The 14,991-nt window shown below is 38.5% G+C and overlaps 2 protein-coding genes across 7 annotated transcripts in view; one reads left to right on the top strand and one right to left on the bottom strand.

Moving 5' to 3' along the window:
• Positions 1–14,991, bottom strand: part of CMSS1 (cms1 ribosomal small subunit homolog) — a 378,726-nt gene that overhangs the window by 65,015 nt on the left and 298,720 nt on the right. The gene's annotated exons all lie outside the window — the stretch shown is intronic.
• The window catches only part of FILIP1L (filamin A interacting protein 1 like), a 298,240-nt gene continuing 291,636 nt past the window's right edge, over positions 8,388–14,991 (top strand). Inside the window, exon 1 of the mRNA XM_038582573.1 lies at positions 8,388–8,840. The gene's annotated coding sequence lies outside the window, so the exon portion shown is untranslated. The remainder of the gene's footprint in view (positions 8,841–14,991) is intronic.

The raw sequence follows: 14,991 nt of genomic DNA, 5'->3' as shown, positions 1-14,991 counted from the left end.
ATCATGGCATTGCCTGGAAACTTGGGTGCTAGGCCCTGCTTTCCCAACCCTGCCCAGGGGCTAAAAGGGAAGATCTCAAGTCTTTAGACTGTGTCCTGCCTGGTTCTTTGAGAACCAAGTCTGATGAGCTACCAGGAGCCTGGCCACACCAGAAAAGGATGCCTAGAAATGTTTTCCTGCCTAGAGATGCTCTCTGGAGGGCTCTCTGGGTACTTGCCTGCTGGATGAACAGCAGCCTTTCTCCAATCACCTCCTGATCTGCTCAACTCTTAGGATCAACTTTCCCCCCTGGTTTCCTCAGTGTATTAGACTTCTCTGCTAGGACTGTACCTCTGCTCAGCACCTAGTTTATTTGGGGTTCAGATTCCTTAGCATAATTCTCATCTTTCCATGTCTTCTGCTCCTCATTCCATAATTGCTGCGTGGGACCTGACCTCAACCCAGGCAGCTCACTTGGAATCGTGTTGCAGCTACCTGCCCAGATTCTCTCTGCCAGGTAGAAATACCCCGTTGCCATGTATGCCACTGGTCCCCAGGCTACAGGAGCCTCCCCTATCTCTCATTCCCTCCTCTAGGCTGGCTCTGAGGTCCTAGCATCCTTATCAGTAAAAGTGCACAGAGGTGACACTCACGGTCCCCTCAGGGCACAGGGGGAATAACCTTGCTTAAACCCAGGGATGACTTTAGGGAAGCTGTTGGCACAGAGGCTTCTCTAAGGCTTTCTGTCAAGTAGAGGGCACCAAGTGGTGTGAAATTTAAAGCTGAGTCACACAATTTTCATGAGTAGAACAAGCGGCTAAAATTAGATGAGCTCTGAGTTCCTTTTCAGGTGAAACATTCCAGGGTCCCAGAAAAAGGCCTCTGGTTCCAAATCCTGTGGATTTCTTACTATACCTTCCTGTCTATAATTTTTCTGCTAAAATGTCATGGGTGGCTCCTCACTGTCCACAGGGTAGTTATAATATCTAGCATCAAAGAATCCGAGGCCCTTAACATTTTGGCTCAAATACATATTCTACTTTCCACAGTATAGAACTGGACACCATACCCCTGTGCTCCAGGCATGGGAGCCACTTGCCATTGCTGAACCCATCATGTGCTTTCCTGTCAGCATGCTTGTGCTCACATCATGTCCCCTCCCCGGGATGCCTGCGCTCTTACCCTTCCCCTGGCAGAAACCAACTACTCCTCCCCCAAGGTTCCAGTCCAAATAGCCCCACCTCCCCCCTTCACCCTGTGTACCTCCTTGACCTCCAGCTTAGGAAGACTCAGCATTATGTTAAGCCCCCCGTTATAATGCTCAGCCCATTAAAATTAGAATTTTGAGGGGCTCCTGGGTGGCTCATTTTTTTGGGTGTCTGCCTTCGGCTTGGGTCTCAGGGTCTTGGGATTGAGCCCTGCATGGAGCTCCCAGCTCAGCAGGGGAGCCTGCTTCTCCTTCTCCTTCTGCCCCTCCCCCTATTTGTGCTCTTTCACTCTCTCTCTCAAATAAATAATCTTAAAAAAAAATGGAATTTTGACATGTGCCTCTCCTATTAGACTGTGAGTATTTGAAGGACAGAAACAGGGCAACATTTTGTTTCATCTTTATAGTACCAAGACCTAGCACCATGCACAGCGTATTACGGGCACTCAGGAAATATCTCTTGTAATGAACTGAAAATTGTGCTTATGGGTGTATACAGCTGCCCTTTAGCTATCAGACACAACAGTTACGAAAGCAAAATTTGAGCTGAAAAACAAGTTCTAGGGGTGCCTGGGTGGTTCAGTCCGTTAAGTGTCTGACTGCGGCTCAAGTCTTGGGATGAGCCCCGCATCGGGCTCCCTGCTTAGTGGGAAGCACTGCCCCTCCTCCCCCTGTTCATGCTCTTTCTCTCTCTCAAATAATAATAAAAAAAAAATCTTAAAAAAAAAAAGAGAAACAAGTTCTCTGCTGATACGACATATCTATAAGATGTGCAGTCAGTAAGGAAAAGGAGACAAGGATGAAATAACATTTTTAAAGAAAAGAAGGGTTGAGAAGAGAGAAAAGCTTCAACTCATATATTTTCCTGTTCACAAAGGAACTTTCTAGCCAAGGAGAAAACGTTGGTCCAATTTGAGATGTTGTCAGAATTATTTCTTCTCTTCTTTTCCTCTAGTTTTCAGAGAACCAGTGCCCATTTGGAAAATGAATATAGATGCAAAAGTGAAGAGAGCTATGCAGTGATATACCTCGACAAGGCCACTGAGTGGTGACAGCCATGCGAAGAGAAAAGCATTACATAATGACATGAAAACAGGACACTTGAGGAATGCCTTAGAGCTAAAACAGCTGCCACCTGGTATTTGGCATTTGTAAAGTATATGAAGAAATAGCCCCTGGAAACCGAAGAGTACAAATTATTTGCAACAACAAGATTCAGAACTCAAGAACATGTTTTCCTCATCTTTCTTTTTTTAAAGTTAACTTATTAATATGATTTTCACTTTAGAAAAATGTAAAACCCTAAAATATGTGTAATTCCAAAATATTGTCCGCAAGTGGATTTCAAAGGAAGTGGAGGGAACCCTTCATTATACCAGGTTTCCCTAATTAGACTTGTTCACTTGAAAATATTTTTCTATTGTTTAATTATCCAGACCTTTCATTTTTACATGTAAATAATTAATTCCAGCCTTAGGGAACATAAAGGAAAGGATAATATGTTAAAATTTAAATCCACCAATTTCACTGCTGGTAAAATGTTTGTTAGGAAAAAAATTTAAAGTCCTGGAATTTAAAAATGACTGATGGTTTTAATATGTGTGCTTTTCTTATTTCTTTACCATTCAGCTTACTAAGATGCTGTCCTAATGCTGCTTTATTCTCGAGCTGCTTCTTCCCTTCATCCACTTGGTCAAGGTGTTTGGTGATGTTTCCTCCACCCAATATATGCTTATTGTGCACTGACTGTATATGAGGGGTGTGGGCTACGATGCTGAAAGGTGCAAGCTGCACTCTAGGAATACCTAGTCTAGCAAGGGGGAGACAAATATGTTGGCAATTATAATAATGTGGACTGAGGGTAAGGTGCCTTTAAGCCCTGGGAGCACCATGGAAGGACAAAATCCACTGGGACGGGGAGAGGACAGTGAAGAAGATGGGCCCTGGATTCTGAGTGAAGAAAAAGTGAGGTATGCCCAGGGAATATTGTCCTTTGATCCAGCTCTGCTAAGGAGAACCCCACATTTCTTTTCACAATTCATAGAAACAAACAGAAAAAAATGAATAAGCAAATCAGTTTAAACCTCACCATATTTTTGAGAACGAGTACTTTATATCTCTCTCAAGACCTTGAAGATATCAATAGTAATAATTGCTAAGAAGACTCCAGAAAACTATAGGGTTAGGGCTCCTTAATCACTCTCAAGTGTCAATTAACAGACTCACAGAATGTTAGTACTAAAATAGCATGAAGATATCATCTTTTTCAGTGCAACACCTTCAGAGAGAAGGAAACTGAAGGTCAGAGTTAATGAGGAAGTGACCATTAAGAGATTAGGAATATTTTTTTTCTTGATATTTTCCTTCTATGCTTAGTTCCTACATCACCCATGAATAGGTGGGAATATGACACCTTTAGAGAGCTTGTTCTGCTTATGTATAGATCTACTCACAGTTTCTTTAGTTCTCTGTTTGGAGAGAGAGCCCAGAACACTCTTCTATTTCTTCCCTATGCGATACCCATTTTCGGTAAACACTGTGACAGGAGAGCTACAGGAAGGGGATAGGGTGTCTGACTTGGGGGCTCAATTTTTGAAATTTAATTGACAGACTAATAATACCAATTTCATGGACCCAAGGAGACTTTAGTAGAGATGGAATTTACAATAATTATATTTTAGCATACACAAAGGCAGAGACAATTGTGTTAGTGCGGGAATAGATGCTCAGTGGATACTGTGCAAATAGAATATTAAGAATTATTAAAACAACAAATGGCTACTATTTCATAAAGTTACTTATTTTCAAAGGTCTATGCTGCCAATATAAATTTTAAGTGAAAAGCATCCTTTTCTAACTCTTTTAAAACTGAGAGAACAGAAGGTAAAGTCTAATTTAGGCCCATTATGGTGTGTTAGAATCTGAAGTATGCGATGTGAAAAGGGAAAGTTTGATAAATACTGTACATTTATGTATTCATAAATGATACTATAGCAATGATGTCTAACAGTGGTATAATACAAACCATATATGCACTGTTACATTTTCTAGTAGCTGCATTTAAAAAGTAAAAAGAAATGATAAAAATAATTTTTAAAAAATTTGTGGTAAAATACATATAACATAAAATTTACCATCTTAACCATTTTTTTAAATTGAGAAATTTAAACCATCTTAACCATTTTTGAGTATACAGTTCAGTGGCATTAAGTACATTCACAATGGTGTGCAACAATCAGCACTGCTCACCTACAGAATTTTTCTATCACGCCAAATAGAAACTCTGCACCCATGATACAAATAACTCCCTTTTCTCCCCTTCTCTGGCCTTTTTAAAAACTCTATTCTATGTTCAGTCTCTATGAATTTCACTATTCTAGGTACCTCATCTAAGTGAAATCATATAGTACTTGTACTTTTGTGACTGGCTTATTTCACTTCACCTGTCTTCAAGGTTCATCCATGTGTCAGGCTTCTATTCCTTTTTAGGGCTGAATAATATTCTAGTGTGCATATATATATATATTACATTTTACTCATCTATTCATCTCTTGATGAATATTTGAGTTGTTTTTACCTTTTGGTTATTGTGAAATAAAATAAAAATAATTTTAATGTATCCTCTTTTCTTTTTAAATAGCCAGTATTGACATTTCAACATGTAATCAACATAAAAATAATTGAGCTATTTTATATTATTTTTTATAAGTCTTTGAAATTATGTATATCACAATCCCAGTATATCTATATTCACATTAGCCACATGTCTTGTACTTAATAGTCACATGTGGCTTGTGGCTAAAGTATTGGACAACATAGCTCTATGGGAGGGTTTGCATTCAAGATCTGATAAATCATAATTCCTTCCGGATGTATAATTCCTATCATGATGGATAATTCTACCTTACTGGTTTGGTTTTCAAGTGTCTAGAGCTGGGGCTCTGGAGTCAGACCAATCTAAATTCAAATTCCAAATCTCCCACTAAATAGCTTATGGGTCTTAGAAAGTTTACTAAATATTTCAAAAGCTCAGTTCCTTCATATGTAAGGTGAGGAAAAAATCCACTATTCTTCCCATAGGAATGCCATATGAATTAAAATTAAGTAACATAAATAAAGTGCTTAACACAGCATTGCCACAAAATGTTACTAATAAATAACTATGATGAAAATAATCCACTAGAATTATACATTCAGAAGGGCAAGGACCATATCCATCTTTAACAATGTGCCTGACACATAGTAGGCACAAAAATAACTAAGTGAATAAATAATTGAACTCTTCCCTCAGCAGGTATAAACTTTACTTGTTTCTGTGACATCTTCACACAGATAGCATGATGATCATGAAAATACAGATGCTTCAAGGTACAGAAAGAGCATGGGATTCTTACCTTCCTCCTTTCCTTTTATTAAAAAAAATCCTTTTTCTCCCATTTCCTTGAGAGATTAGGGTTGATGGGGCTAAAAAGACTGGAAGGTCTGAGGAAGCAGCCAGCAGGGTTGGAAGACTGGTTACACACAAGGGCAATGAACAAGTAAGTAAATGGTTTAGGACAATAGAAGCCAGGCTATCCCTGGTTGTAAATGTGGAAAGTTATAAACATGAGAAGAATAAAAGATAGAATACCCCTGCGTCAGACCGGAGCTGAGGCTATCAATGTGATCTCCGAGTATTTAATATAGAAAGGGGGGGACAGACAGGGGGAGGGAGTACACAATAGATATGGTGATAGGTGTGTGCGTGCATGTCTATTTCTTACCTCTTTTGGCTGAGAGGGCCTAGAAACAATGGGCACTTCTAGTCCAATGGGCACATCCAATGCCCAGAGCTCGGTTTCTATATACTGTTTTCCATAATGGACCCAGATTTCCTTAAAGATAAGGCTAATTCTGGGACTGGGTAGAGAAAGTACAAGATGCATATGGTGCATTTTCTTGTGCCAGAAAGTAAGAAAGCACTTGGAAGCTGAGTGAAGTAAGTCAGTCGGAGAAGGACAAACATTATATGTTCTCATTCATTTGGGGAATATAAATAATAGTGAAAGGGAATATAAGGGAAGGGAGAAGAAATGTGTGGGAAATATCAGAAAGGGAGACAGAACATAAAGACTGCTAACTCTGGGAAACGAACTAGGGGTGGTAGAAGGGGAGGAGGGCGGGTGGTGGGAGTGAATGGGTGACAGGCACTGGGGGTTATTCTGTATGTTGGTAAATTGAACACCAATAAAAAACAAATTAAAAAAAAAAAAAGAAAGCACTTGGAAAATAACGAGGACTTGTTAAAAGAACACAAGAGCCAGCTTGAAAGGTCTCCCACAGACCAAATCTGAGATCATTTTGGTATCAAAAAGGTGATATTAATGGATTATAACTCATTGAATAAAACAGAAATCTGTAAGTGCACACTGATATAAATGAATACAAAAATAGGTGGGAAGGGAAAGTTCTTCCTTATAATAGAAAGTTTAGTTAGGAGCAATATATTTACATATTCTCAAAGTATCTTCCCGCAAAATATTTATTACAAACAGAAAATGTATAATTTATAGTAAAGATATCTGGCAGACACCACCTTAACCAAATGGTATGGACATGGTGTGTCTGTTTATGTGTCTTGTGATATGCTTATAAGAAAATAGCATTGCTTCTGTGGTATACCTGCCAAAAAATGCATAAACTCAAGTCTTATAATGAGAAAACATCACACACACCTAAACTGAGGAACATTTTTCAAAACATACTCTTCAAATTGTCACAAGACAAAAACACAAGGAAAGACCAAAGAACTGTTTGAGATTGAAGCAGAATCATGACAACTAAATGCAACAGATAACCCTGCTCAAAAGAAAAAATAAATTTTTTTCCCTATGAAGGATATTAATGAGACATTTAGTGAAGAGCTGAACAGAAACTATGGGTTAGAAGGTAATATTATAACAGTGTTAGTTTACTGAATTTGACTGTTACACTGTGGCTATTATGTGTGAACTCAAATCATTATGCTCTATACCTGAAACTAATATAACGTTATATGTCAATTACATGTCAATAAAAGAAAAAAAGAAAATTGTACTTGCCTTTTAGAATAATCACACTAAAGTATATGAATTAATTTGGAAAAACTATATACACACATATAAACACACGGAAGGGAGAGGCAGAGGGAGAGGGCAAAGGAAGGAGGAGAGGAAGAAAGCAAATGTGGTAAAATGTTAAGAACTGGAAAATGTGGGTGAAAGTATATGTGAATTATTTATTTTATTATATTTTCTGTTAAGTTTGAAATGATTTCAATGTTAAAGTTAAAAATAAAGAGTATGGGTTATGGAGTAACTCAAATCTAATTCTGAATTTCCAATCTGATATTACCATCCATGAGATTCTGGGGGAAGTTACTTAAATATTTTCAGCTTTGGTCTTTTCATTTGATCACCAATATAGGACTTACTTAGAGGGATGCTGAAGATTCAGTGCCTGGATGGTGGTGGACTTATCAGGTAGAGGACCTGATACCTAATTGGTGATACAACACATACTTATGAACAAATGAATAAGCTCCTTCTTCCTGTCCCCATCTTTCCAATAGGAACAAGTAATACTATTTAGAGAAAATAGGATTCTTCAAGTTTTAGCAATGTAAGGTATGAGATTTCTCTGAACATGTGAATAATGTAAAACTTGATTAATAATAATAATAGTAATAAATACTATCCTACATTTGGATGTTGCTCTAGAGCTTCCTCAGCACTTTGTACTCACATCTCATATGACACTGAATGGAACAGGCAGGCATTCAAGTTAAAGTTCAACATGGCGTTAATAATAGAAAATCTCTACAGTGCCTTGGGTTACAACTGTCAAGAAGAGGTCATGCCCTTATTACTTAAATCTCAAAGCAAGGTTTGCATCAGTTTATGGTTGCAGGGTACAAAATGAGGTACAATTTAATGTCCATATGGGCACTTATTTCTAAGATGCTGGCACTGCTGATTACGGTTCACAGTATATTCGGGGCAGTGACAAGGCAAAGAAAGGGACCCAGGTTGTCCTTCCTGGGAGGTTTCTTCTCTCAGACAAGATGTGCAATATGAACTTGAAATTACCCAAGAGGGTGTTTCAGAGCTGCCTGCCAATGGGTGGTGTCTTCTAATCTCAAGAGCAGCTGCTGGGCACAGGCATGCAAACACATACACACATACACACAGACACACTCACAGAGCCTATACCTGCCTCTACTTGTCTGTTCTGGGCAGATGGCTCTCGGTTTTTGGGTCGCCTCATCCTGCAGCCCACTTCAGTTAGACCCTTTCTTCTGTGGAGACTGGCAAGCAGTAGGGTGAAGGATTCGGCAAGGTTGCCTGTCTTCAGAGTATGAAGGACACTGCCCGGCGAGGGAAGAGGGTTATATTTAGTGTTTGGGCCCAGTCAGTATTGGGCTCCCCACTGCCTCTCCTTTGCAGAACTGTCAGTGGCCTCTGGTTGCAAACTCTCCGTGGCTTTGAAGCCCACAAAACAAAAACTGAAAGAGTGTCCAAAAAGAAAAGAAGAAAACACTGTTGTTGGTTTCTGGATTCCACTATTGGATTTTGGTGGGGATGAGAAGAGAGAGCTACTGGGCGTAATCAAGCAAAGGTGCCTCCTGCACAGTACGGTAAGTGTCCCTATTACTGCTCAGAAGAGACTTTAGGGGGATGTTTCTGTATTTTCCAACATGCGGGAGCAGGATCTTCTGGATATCAAACACGGGAATGTAGTAAATCTCAGGTACGATTAAGAGCTTACGACAGATGATTGACTTTCAGGCTAATTTGAATAAGAGACATTTGCAAAATAGAGGAAGTGTCTTGACAGGTGAGTTTTGCTAAAATGGTAGGCATCAGAAAAAAATCAACATGAAATTTGAAATTGTTATCCTCTAAGAATAAGACAAATGGTCAAAAGTTAAAAAAATAGGTTTAGGCAAATGACTTTCCTTTTACAGCTTTTTCCTTTTCCTGTTACAGCTTGCTTTTGTAAGCTGCTGTGAATGATCAATACACAATTTTGAACTCATATCAAAATGTGAGGAAAATGGAGAAGTATACTGGATTGAAGAGGGGGAATTCTCTTTTCATGGAAAGATAGAAGAAACCAGCATCTTCACATGGCAACTGGATTTTTTTTTCCCTTTACTTTTGTTCACATTTTTTTTTTTTGGATGATGGGGGCCAGAGAACAGAAGGATATTTTTGAGGTAGGGATTATAGAGGATCTTGGGAAATATCTATCAACCCAAAGACTGGATTATCTATGGGCGCTTCTCACTGTCAATGGGAAATGATGCCAGATTGTTGCCAAATGATCCCCAAGAAAGTTCTGCTCACTGTACTTGCTCTATGGGAATTTAGGGTGTCAGTATAATTTTGGATATAGGATCCCCATTCAGCACTGACACATGTTCAGCTAAAATGCTTGTAACATAGTCAAGTATTCCTTTTCTCTTAATGGCAACTGATGATCACATGTCTTTCGAATATCTGCACAAATCTCGGGAAGATTGCAAGAAGTGCAATACAAATATTGCTTGACAACACTTAACCATATTCCATCTGTGTATTAGGTTTGTATAAAGTAGGACATAGGGTAGTGCGTTACTGGAGAGAATTATTTCAATTTATGACAATGTTCCTCTAGCTATTAAAAATGCTTTTTCTATGATGGCACTTACCAAATATCAATCTTCTATCCCTTGACAACAAATATTCCAAGTAAATATATCTCCACTGTTATCAGTTAACATTATCATGAAACTCCAATTATGCTTAATTAAAAATCAGCATAAACACTTTAAGAGCTGCTTGCTATTGAATATTTCTAAGGGCAGCAATCATTTTCATGGGCTATTTCCACTTCTTTAAAAACAAAGATGTTGGACAATTAAGACCCATTACTCCGATGAGAATTTTCCAAATAATTTCTCAAAAGAATATAGAGTTTGGGTTCTTAAAATAACCAATGCAAAACTGTGCTATAAAAATTCTGGGGCAAAGAAAGTACTCTTACTAGCAAAGGTAGTGCAGTTTTTCAAAGTCTAGCTTCTGTTCATGTGTAATGATCTTTTTTTGCTTAAACTGCTATTGAATCAAATAATGTGTTAGCCAAGAACTGGTCTTAGGTGGCATTGTCACTGGAGATGGAAGCATTTTATTGTGTTTTCAAACTGATGCTGTATTTGATAGAGTAGTATTGCAGGGGACTGATATTGCAACTTGCCAAGAACTGGGCAGGTTTAAGGATGGGAAAAAACAAAAGTAAAAGGCCTATAGTTCCTTCTTCAGAACAGAGTCCGTATTATTGTCTTATCCTAAAGCAAAATTTTCATTATCACTGAAATACATGCCTCACCTCTGCAGTATGTTGTATTAAAAAAAACTTTAAAGAAAAAAAATGTTAGTTCCTTTTATTCTCCTTAGAACTAGTGGCCATCAGCATTAAATGACCATTCATGCTGAGCACAGAATATTGTTTCATTACAATTAGGGGAAATATTTTCATAGTAAAGGGCTTAATTTGTTTGCTCGTTTGTTCAGTCATTCACCAAATGTTTTAGGGTGTCTACTATGTACCAGGTTTTACTGCGTGCCTACTATGTGCCGGGGTTACTGGGGATACAGCAGTGAATAAGGCAAACATGTTTTTTTTTAAAGATTTTATTTATTAAAAAAAAAAAGATTTTATTTATTTATTTATTTATTTATTTATTTATTTATTTATTTATTTATGAGAGAGAGAGAGGCAGGCAGAGAGGCAGAGACACAGGCAGAGGGAGAAGCAGGCTCCATGCAGGGAGTCGGACGTGGGACTCGATCCCGGGACTCCAGGATCAGGCCCTGGGCTGAAGGCGGCACTAAACCGCTGAGCCACCTGGGCTGCCCGAAAACATGGTTTTTACATGCCCTGAGTGCTGGGATCTTCACAGAGGGGTTGGTGACTAGTGATCTGAACCTGTATATTATGCATTCCTTTTACCATAGTAAGTATTTTGATCCTCATTTTTTATTAAAAGTTAAGGACCAGAGGGGCACCTGGGAAGCTCTGTTGGTTAAGCATTTGCTTTCAGCTCAGGTCATGATCCCAGAGTCCTGGGATAGAGCTTTGCATCCGGCTCCTTGCTCAGTGGGGAGCCTGCTTCTCTCTCTCCCTCTGCCTGCTGCTCCTCTTGCTTGTGTTTTCTCTCTCTCTCTCTCTCTCTCTCTCTCTCAATCTCTCTCTTTGTCAAATGAATAAATAAAATCTTAAGAAAAGTTAAGGACCAGAGAACTTTCCTCTCTACTTTAAAAAAGGGTTTTTTTAGTGTCTGCAAGGAATGGAGACAATTCCAGAGACCAATTTGGCATCAAATAAGGTTGATATATACATTTTAGTAGATATATACATTTTAGTAGAAATACCTGAGACTTTTTTGAAGGATGCTGACATTTCTATTCCAAACTACAGATGTTAAGCAAAAAAGGTTCACATAACTGATACTCTTTGGTTCTTCAGAATTGGGTCAGACAGGAAGTCTCTAAGGAAGACATCAGAACAAAATCTACTTTATAGTCTCAGAGCTATCTGGGGCTCAAATCTGACAGAAGTTCAAGGTATTTCTGTCTAATCTGTTTGACAGAGACAGTACGTCATTGGAGGCTACACACGAAAGAACAGCAGGACCGTGCTTCTCACCCAGAGGAGACTTTTTATGATGGCAGTAATCATAACAATAATGTCATTTTAGCCCACGAGGTGTTTTACATTGTTAAATAATTTAATTATCAGCCACTCACTTGATCCTATAGTGGCCCTGTGTGATAGAAAAGGCAGGTATTATCCCCTGTTCAGCAGATGAAAATCAGGTTTTAGACACTAAGGGATTAACACAGCTAATTTTCTCTCTAATGCAGTCTCATAAGTAATTTCTCTAATGAAGAACAGAAAAACTGAGTTTTCAACATGTGTATTCACAACTCCAAACTCTACTGTTTGAAGGTGATAGCAGCCAATTGGAAAGTATACTGACAGAGGGGAGCTTCAGGCCTTCCTCCAACCCTATTCTTGCCTCCATTTCCCTTCTAGGTATTCACCCCACAGGTATATATATATAATCTCCCAGGAAAAAAATTCTGTGGAGAAAAAAAAAAAAACTATAAACATGGTTAACTGAGAACTATAGCAATGTAAGTGGAGCTGAGCAGAACAGTCTTAAGTGAATGAAGAAGGTCTTTCCAGTGAATTTTGAGAGAGCACACCGATCTGCTGATAACGAATTACTGCACGCAGCAGCGTGTAAGATTCTGCACATAACTGCTACTGTTTCTTAACAGCTATGGCTGATCAAATACATAAGATTTCATTTCTTTCTTACATTTTTCCTGGAATTTACTATATACCTATTTAAGTTTGTTTTGGACACTTAGCTACCTTTCTCTCATATGTTAGTGGCTTGGAACAAATGTCACAGGTCTTCATGATGGATCTAGGGACAATCCCCTTGACCAGGAAAGCAGAAGTCAGGGGATGATAGCAATGGAGACACAGCAGAGGCTGATTCTGTGCTTCTCCTTAGAGCGGATGCTCGTGGCCCTGAAACAGAAAGAGACAGGGGCAGCTGCCTCTGAGCCATGGTATTAAGCTGCCAGGTTGTAAGTAGGGAACACCAACATCTTGGTTTTCAGCTGCTCTGAACATCTTCACATGAAGCTATTTTAAGAACTTTTTGCATTTGATCAGGGAGCATGTGGGGTTAAGCCTTGTGTTTTCCATTTCAGTTTTAGATCCTAAGCAGGTGCAGTTTATAGTTCAGAATTTAAAATCTTATTATTGTATTTCCCCCCAACTAACTAAAAAAATAACTTTATGTTAGTGGAGAAAAGCCTGTGATTGAGATGGAAACTTGTTTCTTAAATAAGTTAAACGTGTATAGTATATGAATTTAAAAAAAAATCGCTGACATTTTTCATCATAATTCTTGTTTGGCAAATTTTGGTTAAAATATGAAAGAATAAATAAAATTCATTTGGATACACTTAGGAAAATATAAATCTATTTGTGCCAAGGCCCATTAATATAACTCTATATTACAAATATACTATTGTGCATTAGGGACATTTAGGATTTGTCAGACATTAGGATTGTCTGACAATATCAAACTGTGGCTTACCACTTGAACTTTGACAATTAGAGAAAGGTATCCGCTAAGACTTATTTCATTTACTGAAGGTTCACAGCATTAAAAACAATACAAACAAAAATCCTTTCTTTTAACAATGTTTTAATCTAAGTATCTGCAAATTTTTCTAAAATTTATATAGCTCTTCCCTGGTTTGTTGAAACTTTGTCTCTAATAGTCTGTCATATATTCATGCATCAGAACCTAGAACTACCCATTCTTAGTTTAAAAAATGTATTTGTATGGTGTAGAGATTCAACAAGCAGAGGGGTTGGAATCTGCTGCTCAGATCCAACTCTGGGAACATAAAAGAAGTAGGATAACTAATTTCCCAGGTGCATGTGGGACTGGAGGCAGGGTGAGTAAATGGAGGATGGAAATGACTAAACTTTGCAGATGTTTACTGCTGTAGAGGATTGAGGTATAAGAAACTAAGTGCCCTAATCCTCAGCCTGGCATACTGTACACACAGCAGACTTCCTGTTTAGGGAGCCAGTGGGACAGCAAGATAGGGGTGTGGTCACAGGAATCATCTATTTACAAACTTTCACCCTTCCCAACACAAGAGAATATTTGAAAGCATGATAACAAAGTACCATCTTGAAGCTCAGGGAGTTCATTTCCCAGTGGATTTTCCCATCTTCCCACTGAAAACAATCAAAACCAAGATTCCAAGATTATAGAGATATTCCATTGTATGGGAGTGTGTGGCATGAGATGTTTTAGCTACAGTCTTCAGGTTCCCAAAACTCCCAGTGGTCTACTTGTGACTTTATTTATCTTGGCATTAGCTCTACTTCAGATGACATGTCCTCATATTTCCTCTCCAAACAAGAGTAAAAATGGCTACTTCTGTGGTCTGAATGTGTCCCCACCAAATCCATATGTTGAAATCTCAACCCCCAAATGTGGTTGGGATTAGAAAGTAAAAACTTTGGGAGATATTTAAGTCATGAGCCCTAATGAATGCCCTTATAAAAGAGGTCCTAGAGAACACCCTAGCCCCTTCCACCTTGTGAGAAAATGAGAAGTCTGTGACCTGGAAGAGGGCCCTCACCTGACTACCCTGATCTCAGTCTTCTAACCCTCAGAAGTTTGAGCAATAAATTTCTACTATTTATAAGCTCAATCTGTGGCTTAGCTATAGCTAAGCCAGTTACCAACATTCTGAAGGGTGGGTATGGGTAAAGAAGTTACTAAGGACTCTTGGATGGTGGGGGGGAGAAGGGGCAAGGTCATAATGAAACATATTTGCAGATGCAGACTACACTATTTCTTCCCTTGATGATTGTTGAATGATGTTTTCTAATATAATTTAACAACTGCCACATTGCTAACCTTAAAATGTTAAGCAACAATATTAATAGTGGTTTTGTTTCCAATTGCCAAAAACTGGGAACAGTCCAAATATTCTTCATCTAGTGAATGAATACATTATCCGTTATACAGTACATTCATACAATGAATTACTACTCAGCTACATTAATAAAACATACAACAATATGGATGATTGTGCTACGTACAAGATGCATTATGCTACATAAGAGAACTCAGACCCAAAAAGGTAAATATTGAATGAATGCATTTAGATGGTAGTGTGGAAAAGGAAAAACTA

Source organism: Canis lupus, chromosome 33 (assembly GCF_011100685.1).
Source record: "Canis lupus familiaris isolate Mischka breed German Shepherd chromosome 33, alternate assembly UU_Cfam_GSD_1.0, whole genome shotgun sequence".
In the NCBI taxonomy this organism is placed as follows: domain Eukaryota; kingdom Metazoa; phylum Chordata; class Mammalia; order Carnivora; family Canidae; genus Canis; species Canis lupus.
Note: the sequence above shows the minus strand (reverse complement) of the source record. Positions and strands in the feature narration are given on the sequence as shown.